Below are 17,645 nucleotides of genomic sequence, written 5' to 3'. Positions count from 1 at the left end.
TTTTGGAGGATGCCATGTACGGTACTGAAAAGACAGGAGGGTGAGAGTTAAGTTGGTAGACTGGTGGGAGGACCTTATTCTTTAAACACAGCTAGATAAATGTCAAATCATTCTGAATACCCAAGAAATCAATCTGAGGACTGACAGAATAAACTGCACAATTAGAGGGAGAGAAGAATCACATCATAGAAGATAGGAGGTATGGAGGTAAGATTTGGGGGAGAAAAGGATCACAGGTGTTGCAGAGAGGAGAGACCCCTGATCACCGCGAAAGAGAGACAGAGACAGAGAGACAGAGAGAGCACAGTGCACAAGGCATTACAGAAAGAAAACACTTCCCCAAAGCCACTGACTTGGAAAATGGGAGGAGCTGATTATCATGAGTTTTCACAACTAGCAGAGCTCAGCAAATGAAGTTTTAGGACTTCATGCCATGTTGAGCCCAGCTCCTGTGGAGAAGGAGGTCACAGGTTCAGGAGTGGGTGGTGCAATCTGAGGATACTCTGAATACACTGGGACACATGGCTCCTCCTTCTTGGAGTGCACATGGGAGAGGTGGCATTGCCTCTCTGGGGACAAAAAAACTAGAAAGCACCATTGTTCTCCCCACTTCTTAGCATAGGGGCAGAGACACCTGCTGAGTATGGCTAACATGGACCCTGGTGTTTTGCTGCACTTTAAACTGCAAGCTCCTTTGCATTGGCATGACTCCCCTTCTGGAACAAACCTGCACCAGTCCCAGGGCGGCAAGTCCCTCCCCCAGAGGACCAGCAAGGGCTTTTACTGTGTCAGGTGCCTAAAGTTTAGAGTTTTGAAACTTAGGCGGCATGCCTGAGATAAAAACACAGGTGCACTGTGCTACTGGGTGGGCAAATGGCCCAGACACAGTCAGAGTGAAGGCAGAGATCTGAAGGACACCTGGGGGAGATTGTTAACTCTTCTGGGAACTGCCCCCTCCAGAGACAAAGGAGAGGCCTGGTGCCATTTTTCTCCCCTGCTCATTGGCATGGACTTATTGAAGTGAGCAGAACAGTGTTGACAGTGGAAGACTGAGCCCCTTACACCAAGCCCCGCCACCCCCTCACCCTGCACTCTGCAGGTTTTCTTTACCAGGAAGAATGTGCATGAGAACATGAGCATGCACATGAGCAGCAGGTTTTTTCCCCAGAAGACCAGCACAAACCCCTTCATGCACCAAGTCTATTGATCACAGAGTGTTGCAAAGCTTTGGCTCTAGTGGAAACAGCATCAGGCCTCTTAACACGCAGACCAGCGCACACTTAGTTAAAACACACCACACTTAAGGAAAAATCCAAAAACTCCCCAGCGCAGGCCAAAAGAAACTGCAGAGGACAGACCTGAGGGAAAGAACAGCCAACACACAGCAGCAGAGTGCACACAGCATATACCAAAAACACTTCCTGAAGCAGCAGTCCCTGGACAGTGTATGACTTCTTCATAAAGCCATTGCTCTCAGAGCAGGAAACATAATAGGCTGTCCTAACACACAGAAGATACAGAGCTAGAGAAAATGCCAAGACAGAGGAAGGACAGGGAAAAGTCATCTATCTAATCAAAAGAGGTATAAATGATATACCTGATACAGAATTTGAAACAACAATCATAAGAATACCAGCTGGGCTTGAAAAAAGCATGGAATATGCCAGGGATACCCTTACTGCAAAGACAAAAGGCCTAAAAACTAGTCAGTTAAAAATAAAAAATGCCATAACAGAGATGTGAAACCAACTGTATGAAATGACCACAATGATTGAAAAAGTAGAGGAACAAATAAGTGATATAGAAGATAAAATTATGGAAAATTAAAAAAAAAAACTCGAAGAGGGAAAGAAAAATATTGGAGCATTAATGTAGATTTAGGGACTTAGTGACTTCAGAAAGCATAATAATTTTTGTATCACAGGAGTTCCAGAAAAGGAAGAGAGGGGAAAAAGGGACAGAAGGTTTATCTGGGAGAATTACCGCTGAATATGTCCCTAATCTAAGAAAGAAGCAGACATCCATTTCCAGGAGGCACGGAGAACTCCCATCAAAATAAAAAAAAGCAGGCCCAAACCATGGCATATTGTAGTAAAATATGCAAATATAGATATAAGGAAAAAATTACTAAAAGAAGCAGGGAAAAAAATGTAACTTACAAGGGAAGACAAATAAGGTTAGAAGCAGATCTCTTCACAGAAAGTTTGTAAGACAGAAGGGAATGGCATCATATATTCAATATGCTGAATGGGAAAAATATGCAGCCAAGAATATTCTACCCAGCAAGGCTGTCATTCAGAATAGAAGAATAGATGAAGAGTTTCCCAGACAAACAAAAATGAAAGGACTTGGTGACCACTAATCCAACTCTTCAAGAAATATTAAAGGGGACTTTTTGAGTGCGAAAGAAAGACCAAAAGCACCAAAGAATAGAAAGGAACAGAGAAAATCTCCAGAAACAATGACTTTACAAGTAATACAATGGCACTAAATTCGTATCTATCAATAATCACTCTGAATGCAAATGGACTAAATGCTCCAATCAAAAGACATAGTGTGTCAGAATAGATTCGAAACAAGAACAACACCAAGACTCATCTATATGCTGTCAACAAAAGATTCATTTTAGACGTAAAGATGTGTGCAGATTAAAAGTGAGGTGATAGAGGACCATTGATCATGCTAATGGACTTCAAAAGAAAGCCAGAGTAGCCATACTTATATTAGACAAGCTAGGTGTGAAAACACAGACTGTAACAAGAGATGAAGAAGGCATTATATCCTAATTAAGGGGTCTGTCCATCAAGATCTAACAATTGTAAATACTTATGCCCCCAACTTGAAGGTCACAAATGTATTACACAATCAATAATAAACATAAGGAAACTCAGTAATAATAATACAGTAATAAGAGGGGACTTTAATAATCCACTTATAGCAAATGGCCAGACCATCTAAGCAGAAAATCAGTAAGGAAACAATGGCTTTGAATGACACACCGGATCAGATGGACTTAACAGATATATTCAGAACATTTCATCCCAAAGCAGCACAATACATTTTCTTTTCGAGGGCACATGGGACATTATCCAGAATAGATCACACACTGGGTTGCAAATCAGCCCTCAACAAGTACAAAAATGTTGAGATCATACCATGCATATTTTCCAACCACAATGCCATGAAACTTAAAGTTAACCACAAAAAAATATTTGGAAGACCACATATACATAAAGGTTAAAGAATATCCTGCTAAAGAAAGAATGGGTTACCCGGTAAATTAAAGAAGAAATTTAAAGATACATGGAAAAAATTGAAAATGAAAACACAATGACCCAAACCTTTGGGATGTAGCAAAAGTGTCATAAAAGGTAAGTACAGAGCGATACAGACTTACCTCAAGAAACAAGAAAATCTCAAATACACAACCTCACCTTATGTAAAAGGAGCTAGAGAAAGAAAATCAAAAGAATCCTAAAGCCAGCAGGAGAAGAGAAATACTAAAGGTTAGAACAGAAATAAACATTATAGAAACAAAAACCCAGTAGAACAGATCAATAAATCTAGGAGCTGGTTCTTTGAAAGAATTAATAAAATTCATAAATTCCCTAGCCAGACTTATCAAAAAGAAAAGGGAAAGGACCCAAATAAATAAAATCATGAATGACAGAGGAGAAATAAGAACCAACACTACAGAAATACAAACAATTATAAGAAAATAATATTAAAAAATATATACCAACAAATTGGGCAATCTGGAAGAAATGAATAAACTATAAATGTAACTGAAACAAGAAGTAACAGAATATTTGAACAGATCCACAACAGAAAAGAAATTGAGCCAGTAATCAAAACCTTCCCAACAAACAAAAATTCAGGGCCAGATGGCTTTTCAGGGGAATTCTACCAGACATTTAAAGAAGAGTTAATACCTATTCTTCTCAAAATGTTCCAAAAAAATGGAAATGGAAGGAAAACTTCCAAATTCATTCTACGAGGCCAATATTCTCTTGATTCCAAAACCAGGCAAAGACCCCACTATAAAGGAGAGCTACAAGCCAATATCTCTGAAGAACATAGATGCAAAAATTCTCCACAAAATACTAACAAATCATATTCAACAGTACATTAGAAAAAATTATTCACCGTGATCAAATGGGATTTATTTCCAGGATGCTGGACTGGTTAACTATTTTCAAATCAATCAGCATCATACACCATATAAATAAAAGAAAGGATAAGAACCATATGATCCTGTCAATAGATATAGAAAAAGCATTTGGCAAAATATAGCATCCATTCTTGATTAAAAAAAAATCCTCAACAAAGTAGGGATAGAGGGAGCATACCTCAACATCATTAAGGTCATCTATGAAAGACCCAGAGCTAATATCATCCTCAATAGGGAAAAACTGGGATCTTTTCCTCTGTGGTCAAGAAGAAGACAGGGTTGTCCACTCTCACCATTGTTATTTAACATAGTACTAGAAATTCTAGCTTCAGCAATTAGACAACAAAAAGAAATAAAAGACATCCAAATCAGTTAGGAAGAAGTCAAATTTTCACTATTTGCAGACGACATTATATTCTATGTAGAAAACCTGAAAGACTCCACCAAAAAAAATTGCTGGAACTGACAAATTCAATAAAGTCACAGGATACAAAATCAATGTACAGAAATCTGTTGCATTTCTACACACCAATAATGAAACAGCAGAAAAAGAAATCAAGGAATTGACCCTAAATGCAATTGTACCCAAACCCATAAGATACCTAGGAATAAACCTAATGAAAGAGGTAAAGGATCTGTACTCTGAAAACTAGAGAACGCTTATGAAAAAAATTGTAGAGGACACAGAGAAATGGAAAAAAAAAAAACATTCCATTCAAATGGGTTGGAAGAAAAAATATTGCTAAAATATCTATTTTAGCCAAAGTAATCTACACATTTAATGCAATCCCTATCAAAATACCACCAGCATTTGTCACAGAGGTAGGACAAAACAATTCTAAAATATGTATGGAGCCACAAAAGACCCCGAATAGTCAAAGCAATCTTGTAAAAGAAAAACAAAGCTGGAGGTATCACGATACTGGATTCCAACTTATGTAACAAAGCTGTACTGATCAAAATAGGGTGGTACAGGCACAAAAATAGTTTCATAGATCAATGGAAGATATTAGAAAACCTACAAATAGACCCACAAATATGTGGTCAACTAATCTTTGGCAAGGCAGGAAAGATTATCCACGGGAAATAAGACAGTCTTTTCAATGAATGGTGTTGGGAAACCTGTACAGCCATACGCAGAATGAAACTGGACCACTTACACCATACACTAAAATAAATTCAAAATGATGAAAGACCTAAATATGAAACAGGAAACCATCAAAATCCTAGAGGAAAGCACAGGCAGCAAACTCTTTGACATTGCTGTAGCAACTTCTTAGTAGATACATCACCAGAGGCCAGGGAAACAAAAGCAGGAATGAACTATGAGGATTTCATCAAGATAAAAATCTTCTGCACTGCAAAGGAAACAATCAACAAAACTAAAAGGCAATTGACAGAACGGGAGAAGATATTTGCAAATGATATATCTGATAAAGAATTAGTATCCAATATCTATCAAGAACTTATCAAACTCACACCCAAAAAAAATCCCAAATAATCCAGGTAAGAAATGGGCAGAAGACAGGAATAGATATTTTTCCAAAGAACATACGTATGACCAAAAGACACATAAAAAGATACTCAACATCTCTCATCATCAAAATACAAATCAAAACTATAATGAGATATCACCTCACACCTGTCAGAATGGCTGAAATTGACAACACAGGAAACAATAGACATTGGGGAAGATGAGGAGAAAGGGGAACCTTCTTACACTGTTGATGGGAATGCAAATTGGTGCAGCCACTCTGGAAACCAGTGTGGAATTTCCTTAAACATTTAAAAATAGAACTACCCCATGACCTAGCAATTGCACTACTAAGTATTTAGGCCAAGGATGGAAAAATATTGATTTGAAGGGACCCATGCCCCTCGATGGTTATAGCAGCATTACCAGGAATAGCCAAATTATGGAAGGAGCCCAAATATCCATCCACTGATAAATAGATACAGAAGATGTGGTATACATATACAATGGAATATTACTCAGCCACCAAAAAAGAGTGAAATGTTGTCATTTGCAGTGACATGGATGGAGCTAGAGTGTATTAGTCAAAGAAAGACAGATACCGTATGATTTACTTCATATGTGGAACGTAAGAAACAAAACACATGAACTTAGGGGAAAGAAAACGAAAAGAGAGGGGCAAACCCAGAAACAGACTCTTAACTCGCGATTACAAACTGAGGGTTGCTGGGGAGGAGGTGGGCAGGGTGATGGGCTGAATGGGTGATGAGCATTACGTAGGGTACAGGTTGTGATGAGCACTGAGTGTTGTACAGAAGTAGATTTTACTCCTGAAACTAATATTAGATCATGTATTAACTAACTAGAACTAATTAAAACTTGAAACATTAAAAAAAAACTTCAACTAAAAAAAGAGAGAAGATGGTGTCTTTATACCTTGAGGTGAAAATATTTTGAGTGGATTCTAAAAACTCCCAGCTCCAATCTAAAATTCAAATGATAACGATCACACTTTCAAGCTTCCAGATTTTAATTTAGAGAGAGAGATTGAAAATTAAACGCAAAATATCACAAACTTTGACTCAATACTTTTTATATGAATAACACTGTGGATGCGCTGTGCCACTAATAAAAAACTAAAAATGTTTATAATTGACATACACCGCTGTTATTCTCCAGAGCAAATCTTCATTAATTAAAAGGTTAAACTCCTATGAGTGGCATTTCCTTCTCTCACCTGGTAACCTTAATTACAAATCATTTGATCAAGAGGGACATCCTTTATGAAGTATTAACCAGTTCAGAATGGACCTGGGATGAGAAAGTTCCTAGTCCTCTCATGTGTCATTAGGGATGTACCTAGAGAAAGACTAAAAACAACAAGAACCACAAGAACAACAAAAGTGAACTCTAGCCCCAGCTTGGAAATCTAGCCACTGACTTCCAGAATCCTGCTTATCCACGTAATGCCTTACGTCTTAGTGTTCGCACCCCCTCTCCCTGGAAAAAACAGCCAAGCTATGGGGAGTTCAGAATCATTGTTAGCACATCCACTCTCTGCCATCATCTCGATAAGAATCACGACTGGATGTGAAAAACTGTTCTATCTTGAGACCAAGGGTGAGGTGGGAACAGGAGAGCATACTGGCTTATCTTAGAACACTCTCTCCCTAGTAAATGTGTTTCTTCTAAGAACAGAGGTGTTTGTATCTTTCACGTAGTTTAACCAAATAGACTATCTAGAAGCATGGAAGAGAGCGGTTTTTTTGTTTGATCATGTAGGTTTTCCTAAATCAGTTTCAGGATTTAAGGTGAGGGACAGTTAGGCTAAGTTTTCATGCATTTGCTGGAAAGCAAAGTATACCATGGATTCATGTGTTCCATCAGATAATTGATTTATTAGAGGACTTTTTACACAGAGTAGGCCACCTGGTCAACTGTGACACGGTAAACAATTTACCAAACTTATCATGTGACCCCTCTCTTGCTAATAATTTAATTGCATCTTGCTAAGCCAATATCCAATCTTTATGTTTGTCAACTTGGTGCATTTTAGAATGCAGTGACAAAATAAAAGGGGTGCCTGGGTGGCTCAGTAGGTTAAGTGTCTGACTTCTGCTCAGGTCATGATCTCGCAGTTCATGGGTTTGAGCCCCGTGTCAGGCTCTGTGCTGACAGCTTGGAGCCTGGAGCCTGCTTCGGATTCTGTGTCTCCCTCTCTCTCTCTCTGTCCCTCCCCTGCTTGTGCTCAGTCTTTCTCTCCCTCAAAAAAAAAAAAAAAAAAAAAAAAACAAAAAACAAAAAACAAAAAAAAACCAAAAAAACAAAACAAAACAAAAAACAAAAAACAAAAAAAAACAAAAACAAAAAAAAACAAAACATTAAAACAAATTTAAAAAAAAAAAAAAAGAAAAGGAAAATGAGGTCCCACGGTTGGAAAAGGAAGTGCCTATACAATAAATTAAAAATGAGAATCCAAAGAATGGGAAGGACATCAGGAAAGTGTACTATCAAGAAAGCCAAAATAAGAGTGTGCCAAGAATAAGTGTCCTCCATACCCCCAGGACAGCGAGAGAAATGACAGTTCCTCTCTCTGGCATAAAGAGACATGAAGTTCCTGCCAAGAGGCAGAAATCAAGAACCACACTCTCTCCTCAAAATCAGAGCCTGCTATAGGGTTTCTACACATGACAAGCTGAAGAAGAAGTTACAGGTTTTATGTCGTTGCCCTCTAGGGAAGCGGAATGACACAGATAGTCTCTCATAAATAGAATATGAGCCACTGGCTTGATATCATATCTGTATTATCCACATGTAACCATTTAGCAAAAGTTCCAAGACACCTATGATACTATTGGTTCCCAGGATTGAGTGGAAACACTTACAAAGCCACCAAAATATAAGAGGAAAGAAAATAGAAAAGGAATTGAAAAACTAAATGACACAAGACCAAAAACATAAAGCACAGAATAATGTTTCCTAAGTTGGATTTCCAAAAAACAAAACAAAACAAAACAAAACAAAACAAAACAAAAAAACATTTAAAAACACATAAAGAATGTTAACACTAAAAACGCCACCCATATCTACAACAAGAATGTGAATTTATTCTGGGTCAGATGAAAGTACTAGAGGGAAAAGTAACACAACTTTAAACTAAGTATTTTTAGGATTCTCCAAGAGGCAAAGGAAGGAAAAATCATCCAAAAAAAGAAAAAGAGAGAATATGAAGTTATTAAACAGGCAGCGAAAACAATGTATATTAAGATACTTTTTAATCTTAGTAACTTACAGCTACTGAAATGTTTTCAAAAGTTGATCCTCACAATGAACCATGTGCAGGATTAGAAACACGCGTGTTAATCAACTGCAGGGTGTTACAGAAGTAATCTAGTTGGCATTACAAAACAGCAAGGGGTTTCAGTTTTTAAGGAACTTAAAGGAGATGCTAGAAGACTCTACTTAAGCAAGGAATCAAAGGTTCCCAAGGACAAGGTCTAAAATATTAAAGATTGGCGCAAGCAAATAGTAAATGCAACATTCATGTAAATTCATTTAACTATTGACTGTAAAACCTTGACTAGTGTTTTGTATTTACAAGGCAAAGCTATCTCTCTAGACAGCAATAACACAAAAAATAATTGCAGAGAAGGTGCCTATAAGAAGTTAAATTTTGCTAAGAACCTTGATTTATTCAGGAAGAGGAGAGTGGTACTGAATAACTTTAGACTTTGTTAGAAACATTGAAAATTTGATTAAACATGTTAACATTTTAAGGTAACAAGCAAATAATTGAAGTTTTCTCTGTATCTTCCAAATAAGCAGAGAAAAAATAAAAATATATATAAAAAATGGATCAATCCAACTTTAAGCAAGAGAAATTGAAGAGAAGCCCAGAAACATGAAAGCAAATAGGAAATATGAGCTATTATGTAAGAAATAATTATAAATATGTAGGGAAATATAACTAGGACAATTTCACCAATTAAAAGAGCCAGATTGCATTAAAACTTTTAGATACAGTTAAACAACGTTTAAAAGAGATGTAACTAATAAAAAATATGGAACATTTAAAAAGTAAAGATTGAAAAAGATATATCAGGGGAGACTGGGTGGTTCAGTTGGTTAAGCGTCTGACTTCAGCTCAGGTCATGATCTCGTGGTTCATGAGTTTGAGCCCCACATTGGGCTCTGTGCTGACAGCTCAGAGCCTGAAGCCTGCTTTGGATGCTGTCTGTCTGTCTGTCTCTCTCTCTCTCTCTCTCTCTCTCTATCCTTCCTCCACTTATGCTCTTTCTCTGTCTCTCAAAAATGAATAAACGTTAAAAAAAAGAAAAATGTATCAACTCATTTATTTTCTATATCAACTTGACTGGGCCACAGTGCCCAGATATTTGGTCAACATTTTTCTAGAAATTTCTGTGAAGGTGGCTTTTGATTAGATTAACATTTAAATCAGGGTGCCTGGGTGGCTCAGTCAGTTAAGTGTCATCTGACTCTTCATTTTGGCTCCGGCCATAATCTCACAGTTCATGAGATTGAGCCCTAAGTTGGGCTGGAGCTGAAAGCACAGAGCCTGCTTGGGATTCTTTCTCTCCCTCTCTCTCCCTGTCACTCCTCTCCCCACTTTCTCTCTCAAAATGAATAAATAGACTTAAAAAAAATTAAATTTGCAGCAATCGAGTGAAACAGATTGATCTCCATCCAATCAGTTGCATCCAATCAGTTGAAGGCTGTATTGCAACAAATACTGACCTCCTTTGAGCAGGAAGGAATTCTGTAGCTTACGACCTTTCAACTCAAACCACAACTCTTCCATGTTTTTCAAGCCTGCCTGTCTTTCCCCACCATATTTTGGACTTGGATGTCCACAGTCATATGTGCTAATTCCATAAAAATAAATATCTCTCTCAATTTCTCTCTTTCTCTGTCTCTCTTTCTCTCTCTCCCTCTTTCTCTCTCCACACATTACCTGCTGATTTCATTTTCTGAACCTGACCAATACACGAACACAAATGTGTCCATATTAAATTATGAAAAATGATTTTTCAAACTAAAAGTCACTGAGGACTAGTCAACCATAACCAATTTACAGTTCCAAACTGTATATCTTTCCGGGTTTCACCAGAGAAGCAGAATTAAGGCTACTGTTAGATAGATGATAGAGATACATGATAGATAGATGATAGATAGATAGATGATCAATAGTGATAGATAAATGACAATGATGATGATAGATGGTAGATAGTGATAGATAAATGATATGATGATGATGATGATGATGATGATGATGATAGATAGATAATAGATGATAGATAAATAAAAATAATTCTGCCTCAGAAAAAGATTGACAATCGCTTCTCGGCCTTTTGGCTAAGATCAAGTGTAGAAAAAGATTGACAGATGGAAGGGAGAGAGGGATTACGGGTTTTGTTCTTGTGCATTTGTGGGAGCTGGTTAAGCAGTGTATCTAAGGCCATTGTCTTCACATGCTGGAGCTTGAAGCCCACAGGGTAGGTGATGGGTGGTTAGGATGGCAAGATGGATGTCATGCCAGGCAGATCAAGAACAGCATGGAGACTCCAAGCAGGAGATGGAACTTCATGAATTTCTCATTCAAATCATGTTGGGCATTAGGATCTGGGACCTTTTCAGTAATCCCCTTATGCGGTAGTCTCCAAAGAAAACAACAGGAAAAAAAGATGACAACATCCCTCAATCAAAGCTGAAAGACATACATTTAGTGGCAAAAAATTAAAAAAAAAAAAAAAAAGGAACAAAGCTTGGTATGAAGCTAGCTCTACAAAGCAGGGGGCCCTGGAATATTTTCGCAGACAAATGTGTAGATGCTCAGAGCCTCTTCATCAGTCATGCAATGAATATTAAATCACAAGTAATTGCTCATCAATTTCAGAAAGCATTTAAAGTACGGAACTATGCTTTGCAATCTAAATTCAGTGATCATAAAATTCACAACAAACATACCATTCAGAAAAAAATATAAACTAAAGGTGACTCAAAAACGGGTGTGGGCTTAGGATTTTGACTACAAAGGGGTATAGAGGAATATTTTTGGATGATGAAACTGTTTTATATCTTGTTTGTGGTGATGGTCTCTTGACTGTATACCTTTGGCAATACTCAACACATTATAATGTAAAAAGGGTAAATTTCATTCTCTGTATGCTGTACCTCAATAAAAATGACTGAAGAAACCCTTGTGGGGGTGCCTGGGTGGCTCAGTCGGTCAAGCATCTGACTCCTGATTTCAGCTCAGGTCTTGATCTCATGATTCATGGGATTGAGCCCCGTGTCTGGCTCTGTGTGGAGCGTGGAGCTTGCTTGGGATTCTCTTTCTTCCCCTCTCTCTCTGCCCCTCCCTCACTTAGGCTCTCTCTGTCTTAAAATAAATAGACTTAAAAAAAGTCAATCGAAAAAATAAAAGAAAGAAACCCTTGTGATGGAATGCTAAAAAGGCAGCCTTAAACACTTAGTTGGGTAAAAGGATAAATTTTGAAATATTTCTGATTGCACAGCCAGGAAATACATATCAAAACTTTTGAGGTAGTACTAATGCATTAATTACAAATGTATTTATCTCTTTACACAAAATTGTGAAGGAAAGTCCAAAGGAAATGCAGACATAAAACTAGAAGTCAGAAAGTTTGTTGGTTATCACTGGCTGAATTCAAGATGAACATACACCAGCAGTAACTAATTTGAAAACACAATAACAATATAATAAAGGGGAAAGAATAGCTAATATGAGTAAAACCTAAGGTGGTAGGATCTGCATTTTCAGGTATCAGAAATATTACAATTAAAACTGTGCATTGATGGAGGCGGCCTAAAAACCAGTATAAACTACCAAGGAGTCCAGAAACAGTCTCACATCAAGAGGACATTTGCTATGAGTGACACAGTATCACAAATCAGCTGTGGATTTAGCGACATTTTAACAATGGTTGCCAATTGTGTATCTCTATGACTCCCTCAAAATCAATTTTTATTCTCAGCTTCTATAAAATAATTTTAGATAAATTAGTCACTTAAATATGGAAAGCAAAACTAACAAAAAGTTTTTAGAGAATTATAAAGAAACTATCAGTACATATGATTATTAAAAATATACAGCATTTATATCAAAAAGATACTGATTAATTTTAAAGCAGGGGCATAGTCCACAAGAAGATCTTTGACATCATATACTCATAAAAATTTTTGATTCCAGAATATGTCAATCAATCCTATATTTAGACAAAGGCATACGGCTTAATAAGTGGCAAGGCAGGTGAAAAAGTAATTCACAGAAGAGGAAACCCAAACCTCCAGTAAATGAAAACATGTCAATCATAATAATAATCAAGTAAATGCAAATCCATTTCACACACATTGTGCTGGCAAACATTTCAAAAGACTGACCGTAACATATGCTGTTGGTCTGATGGAGGAAAGTGAATCCTCACGGTGTTAGTGGTAATGTAAATTGATAAAACCAATTTACAAAGCAATTTGACATCTACTTAGGTTGAAAATGAGCATATCCAATGAGCAAGTAATTCATATCCTGGGTATTTCCTGGAACTGATCAAACATGTACTTAAAGAGACAGAAAGGCAGATTTTCATCACAGCGTGGTTTGGAATATGGAAACATAGAAACAGCTTCACTTTGTATCTGAAGGAATGAATAACCAGAGCATGATAGCTTTAGTCAATGGGATAGTACACAGCGTCGGAAATACGTTATATAACTCTACACAGAATAGTGTGGATAAACCTCAAAAGCTTAAAAACTACATTTTGCAGCACAATACTGCAATTATGTATGGCTGTAAACAAATGTAGTAAAATGTAAGTAAAATGTAGTAAAAATGTAAACATATAGGACTAGACCTAAATTTCAAAACAGTAGTTAACTTCACAGAGGAATGAGAAAATGGTGAATTGGAAAGGTATTTCACATGATATACTTGTCTTTCATTTCTGAAAATAGTAATCTGAGCCAATTACTAAATAACAAGTATGAAATCTCAGTAGGGCAATGTAATTGGTAGTTATACACTGATGTGGAATTTTCTATATAAGTGAAACATTTCAAAATTCAAACTGAAGAAAAACTGTAAGAACATGCAAACTGTTGCATAGAAAACATTTGAGGATTTCGTTGGGTGGGGAAGTTTATTTTTATGGTGAAGGGGGGTTTGGAGTAAAAGATTGGTTTGTTACTTCTGGATTCCCTTTGATTTAAAGATAGAGAATTATTGATCATGTCTGGACGCTGATGAAAACAAACCAGCACAGAGAAAGAAGATGAAGGTGTCTGGAAGGATGAGCAACCCTTAGAGCAAGGCCCCAAAAAAGGGGAAGTGGTGGTGGTGGGGGGGTAGGGGAAATAGGTGAGGGGGGCCAAGAATACACATATCATGATGACCACTGAGGAATGTGCAGAATTGTTGAATCGCTATATTGTACACCTGGAACTAATGCAACGTTGTATGTTCATTACACTGGAATTAGAAAACTCAATACAGGGGCGTCTGGGCGGCTCAGTTGGTTAAGCCTCTGACTTCAGCTCAGATTGTGATCTCACAATTGTGGGTTCAAGCGCCGCGTCGGGCTCTGTGCTGACAGCTCAGAGCCTGGAGCCTGCCTTAGATTCTGTGTCTCCCTCTGTCTCTGCTCCTCCCTCTGCTTGTGTTCTCTTTCTCTCTCAAAACAACAACAACAACAAAAACCAAAAACATTAACACCACCAACAAAAAACATTAGTATAAAGTTAAGAACAAAACAGTTAAAAAAAAAAAAGAAAAAGGGATACAGGAAGGATGCTCTATTAGAAGCATGGATAGGAGACACTGGCCCTTGACAGGAGGAGAATCTTCTCTTCCATCGTATCAAAATGCTCCCCGGATAGCCATATTAGTTCAGCACACAGAGTGCCCAGGAGATGAGGGGCATCCTAGTGAATTTTCTGATTTTTCTATGAAGGACACACAGAATTCTCTCCTGAAGAAAGGGGTGCAAGGCGGTCGCGTTAAATTATAACGCAGTCATTTAAGATATTAGGAGAACACATTTACTAGAAACACTTCATAAGTTTGCCAGGTAACACTGAGTACAGACCTGAAGTTAGAATCATGGGTTTATAGTGTTACTATTATTTCATTATTCCTGTGTTTATTCTAACAGTCATAGATACACAGGCAGGAAGGAGGCCAGTGAGTGAAAACATATATCAGTTCTTACTATTTTTGTATTTCACAGTGAAGTATGTGAATCTTTTCCTATGTTTATTTATTTTTTTAACTGGGCTCTTTAAAAAATTTGTTTTGTTTATTTATTTAAGAGAGAGATAGAAAATGGGGGAGGGCCAGACAGAGGGAGAGAAAGAAAGAATCCCAAGTAGGTCTGAGCTGTCAGCATAGAGCCCAATGTGGGGCTCAAACTCACAAACCACGAGATCATGACGTGAGCCAAAACCAAGAATCAGACGCTTAACCAACCTGAGCCACCCAGGTGCCCCTAAACTGGGCTCTTTAAGGTAATATATTCACTCGCTTTGTAATTAAATTTTAAATCCTGAATTTTTTAACTTTCTGAACATCCTCCCCTGCTCAAATTCATTATTTACACGTATCATTTATTTAATACAATATGCCTATTTATCCCTTTGAAATCGTGTGTCACTTAATCTTGTGGACTCAGATATTAGACTAATTGGTTTGTTTTTGCATTGCTGCTACTTTACTGAATGATTATGCACAATTATAGTGGATTACACAAGTGGAGAGTTTGTCTAAGTAATGCACTTCCTTACGTTTTAAGCTACACTTTTGACTGAAATGTGCAGGTAGATTTATCTTGTCTGGCCGAAGGAATATGGTCTCAGCAGGGCTTTGCGACCGCTGAACAAATAAAATTTTTCTTATAAAAGAAGATAGTAACACTACTAGTTCTTGATAATCATAAATCAATGCATTAAAAGGTGCAGGTAGAAACGCACTTTCTACAAATGGGCTGGAATCATTTTCCAGGATGAATGTGTCCTGTGTTTACTTTCCATGATGGTGTAGCATGGGCAAGTCAGTTCTCCCTTCTACGTCGTCATCTCCTCCCCTGTAAAGGGTCGTAACTCCTGATGCGACTGGAATTTGACAGCTCCGGCATTAGGAGTAAAGGAATTATTGCATAGGAAATATTTTTGAAAGGAGTGGTTATACAAGTAAAATATTTTGGGTATAGTAAAGCAATAGACTATACACTAACAATGATCAGAGGTAAATCCTGTTGTACAGTCTGAAGAACTTCCCACGTTTCATGAAATACGCAGTCATAGAAAATCATCGGAAACAAAACCAAATGTTAAGTGTGGTAAGCTTGAGGTGGTGGGGTTATTTACTGGGGAGTTTTATTTTCATCTTACTTTTTCTAAATTTTCTATAATAAACGTGGGATACCTTTATAGACAGAAAAGTAAATTTACAAGAAAAATTGACGGCAGCATACAAGGGACTGAATTAGTTTTATCTTAAAGCAACTCATTAGATTGGATTATCACTGGAAACGTGATGTGAGATATATTTGCCCAATGTAATTAATTTTAAAATAAGAAGTCTGTGATCATCTTCTCAAAGCACAGTGCCAAGAGTGCCTAAGTGGGGCTTACTCCCTGCCCTCCAGAAGCACACACTCTCAGTGCACATTCCGTTTTAAGTGATTTCATTTACTTACTTCATTTACTTCATCAGGTTCATGGTGAAAACAAATCATCAAGATCATAACAACCACAAACTTGTCTCTAATGTAACGGATGCTACCAACAGCTTCCATATGGAGCTTGCAAACTCAGTGAATTTTTTTGTTTTATTTTAAAGTTATGAACCCAAACTGATCAATAAAGACCTCTATTCCATCTTTAAAGTGAGTGTATGAACCACACAAGAGATAACAACTGCTGAGATAATGACGGTTTTAACACCCATGAGAGCACTCGGGTATTTCTTGAGAATAACCTATAGTCAGACACTTAGAGGATAAAAAAAAACCCAAAAAACAAAAAACAAAAAACAAAAACAAACAAACAAGAAACACTTATCTTCTGGCAGTAGAGGATCAGAGGTTTGTAGTGTTTTTCGTTTTTTGTTTTTCCTTTTATTTGGAAATAATTTTGGACATTAGAAGAACGTTGCAGTATCGTCTAACAGGATCAAGCTACATGAGCACCCTACAATTATCAGAGTCAGGAGATTGACATCTTAATGCCTTTTTTCTTCCCTGTTGAATTACTTTTAGTAAGAGGATTCCCCATCTTTTTGTATCTGTAGGGGATTGTCCCTGGGGATCGACTGTTCAGGTAGAGAATGACTCAAAGAGAAAGGTAGCTAATGGATTTCTGATTAGATTCAAAGCCTAGAGCTTCCTTCAGAGCACAGACAATGACCTTCATCTTGGTCAGACAACTAGTTGTGCCCTATCTATTGATCCCTCAGACCTCCCCTACCTTTAATGTAATTCCATTGTCTGAAGTGAGAAATCTGGTTTTCTTTATTTGTTTTGAATCTATTTATGCATTTGCTCAAGGGTGCACATGGAGAAAACAGATTCAGAATTGCTGAGTCAAACCACTGTAAAAAAAACAAACCTACCCTCTAAAGTTCAATATTTGTATAGTCCTATTGTTTTCTTCATTTTTCAGGTTTTTAAAATTATTTTTAGAGAAAGAGAAAGGGAGCAGGGGTGGGGTGGGGGCAAGGGAGAGAGAGATGGACGTGGGGCTCCATCTCACCAACCTGAGACCATGACCTGAGCCGAGGTCAAGAGTTGACTGAGCCACCCAGGAGCCCCAATATGCTCTGATTCTTTTTCTTTTCTTTTCTTTTCTTTTCTTTTTTTAAAAAATTTAACATTTATTTATGTTTTGAGAGACAGAGTGTGAGTGGGGGAGGAGCAGAGAGAGAGGGAGACACAGAATCCGAAGCAGCTCCAGGCTCTGAGCTGT

This window comes from Lynx canadensis, chromosome A2 (assembly GCF_007474595.2).
Source record: "Lynx canadensis isolate LIC74 chromosome A2, mLynCan4.pri.v2, whole genome shotgun sequence".
Classification (NCBI taxonomy): domain Eukaryota; kingdom Metazoa; phylum Chordata; class Mammalia; order Carnivora; family Felidae; genus Lynx; species Lynx canadensis.
This window is presented reverse-complemented; position numbering follows the sequence as displayed.